This window comes from Leptinotarsa decemlineata, unplaced genomic scaffold (assembly GCF_025532065.1).
Source record: "Leptinotarsa decemlineata unplaced genomic scaffold, Ldec_3_MD MMD2_tig00003192_RagTag_RagTag, whole genome shotgun sequence".
Taxonomy (NCBI): Eukaryota; Metazoa; Arthropoda; class Insecta; order Coleoptera; family Chrysomelidae; genus Leptinotarsa; species Leptinotarsa decemlineata.
In genome coordinates, this window is record NW_027412582.1 from 1,712,624 (window position 1) to 1,714,913 (window position 2,290).

At 34.6% G+C, this 2,290-nt stretch overlaps 1 long non-coding RNA gene across 1 annotated transcript; it reads right to left on the reverse strand.

The window, feature by feature from the left end:
* Window positions 1-1,268: 1,268 nt before the first annotated feature.
* On the reverse strand, window positions 1,269-1,963 carry LOC141483199 (uncharacterized). Its single transcript, XR_012465952.1, has 3 exons — window positions 1,573-1,963; window positions 1,423-1,512; window positions 1,269-1,348 (listed from the first exon to the last, which is right to left on the reverse strand). It is a non-coding gene; the product is annotated as an uncharacterized lncRNA (long non-coding RNA).
* Between the last annotated feature and the right edge of the window lie 327 nt (window positions 1,964-2,290).

A 2,290-nucleotide genomic window follows, 5' to 3' on the forward strand; every position in this document is an offset into this window, starting at 1 on the left:
GGGGAGTAATCCCTGCACTCTTGAAATATGGTATGGGTATAACAAAAAATCAACCAAAATACGCCAAACAATTTGATGACAAATATCCAGAGTTCTAGCGATCTTCCTCGTACTTGTCTCAGGATGTTCCTCAATTTCTTGCAGCACCGCTTCCTCAATTTCAGGAGTTCTTACTACACGGAGTCCCTTTCTTGAAACTACCAGTTTCCCCAAGTCGACGATGAATATTTGAAAAGGTTCGGCTATCTGGTAAGGCACGATTAGGATATCTTTCCTGATAAATGCGCCTGGCTTCTGTTGCATCACCAACGGCAAGGCCATATACGTAATGCATTTGCGCCATTTCCGCATTCGTATAATTCACAATATTTACTGATATTCAGAAAAACAGCGGACTACCAAAATAACTTCAATAACACTTCAAAATCAATCAAAACGCGCTGTGACAGTTTTTAACACCAACACCTTACTTTGAACCAACATCAATATTAGCTACTGACGTTTGTACATACAGAGAATTCGTTTTTTATTGCTATGGTGGGTACGTTGTTTTTTCTGCTTTTAATCTTTAAAAGAAATCACATATCGACAAACTCCATATTTCCAAGAGGTGCAGTAAATAAATTCTGCTACACGTCATTTATTCCAGGATAACTAAATTTATGTTTTCAAAAATTATTAAGCGGTGCTGCGTTATGACGTAATTTTAATTGAGAACAGTGCATCTGACAACAAACAAATACCTTTTAGATCCTCAATTATTTTGCAACAAATCTGATCTCTTAGTTTGCTTTCAGTCGATGCACGATACCGCATCAGATTTTTAAGGAATTTATCCTTAAGTAAAGCGATTTTTAATTTTTTGAGCGAAAACCATGCGTCGGACAAAGAAAACCCAACAAATCAAATGTACTCAAAAATGTATGGAGATTTTAAAAAGAATTTTAAATTCAAGATAAAGCAGTGGCGTAGTATTTTTTTCGCCAAAAATATACATTTCAAAACTCGTACGTACGCCACTGGCGGAGAAAATTAAGAAAATTGTACATCAGAAAATGCGCCTTGAGGCATGGAACATATGTACCAAATATGCCAAAGATGTCTACAAAATTATCTCAGTTATTATTAAAAAACTAAATTTTGAAAAATTTGCCACCCTGTATCTCAAAAGTTAACGCGTTTAGGACATACGTCCATAGGACGTTTTTTCCTTAAAATGGGTCTAAGATTTACCTCCTTAAATATTAGCATGTGTTTAAGGAACACCCTGTATAATAAAAATTCTAGATTCAGATGGCTTGGAAAACCTATGACCCAATGCTAGAATTTTACACCAGAACCCAGAACCCTACAAATTTGAATGAAAAACAATTCGGGTATTTATTACTAAAGAATTGGAAATTAAAAAAAAAACTACATTACCTCTTTTATGGAAGGAGGGTTCTCTCAAAATCAATGAATACCAGTAAATATATAGTTTTTGCTAGGGCCTTGAGCTTTGTTTTTGTTTAACTGAAATGAAATGGCAGTTGTTCGACACCGAATTTTCCATAAAAAAGCATTATTTCTTACCCAGATTTATTTTAGATCTTCAACTTTGGTGCAATTCAAATCCCATTTAGGGTAACAGTTTTTCATACTGATCAATACCACACGTAACGTGACACAACTGTTTAATATGAAAATTTACGTTGAAATCCCAAAAACTTGGTACGAATTAATAAATCGAATAACCGTAGATTTTCTAGCGACCAATAGACAAAGACTAATTCAATCGTGGGTGTTCTGTCGTTATTCCGTAAATATTCGTAGAAATCATGCGTATCGATCGGAGTATCGGGAGTCAATATATTTACGGGGGGATTCTCGAGGTAATTAAAATAATCTTAATGTTGTCGCGGTATTTTAAACCGTGACAAATTCCACCTCAACCTCCATGAAAATTTCATATAATTTTCAAAAAAAAATCCACTGCAAAAATTAAAAACAGAAAAAAAACTATATTGCGGCTTAATTCTCACGATTAAGCTTATTCACTAACTAAATTACCTAAGAAACGGAACCAGAAATTTACGAGGATTCAGCCTATTCATATTATAAGTCATATATTGAATTAATCTCGAAAAGATTTCAAGTCTTTGGCATGTCAACATCCTCGAAATCTTCCATCTTCATCTTTGAGTTCATACATCCAAGGTGAAATTTTCCGAAAAATAACTAAAGGACCAATATACTTTGGAGCAAGTTTAGCTGCTCTACATCTCTTCGGCGAAGGTCGTAGTACCGTTTG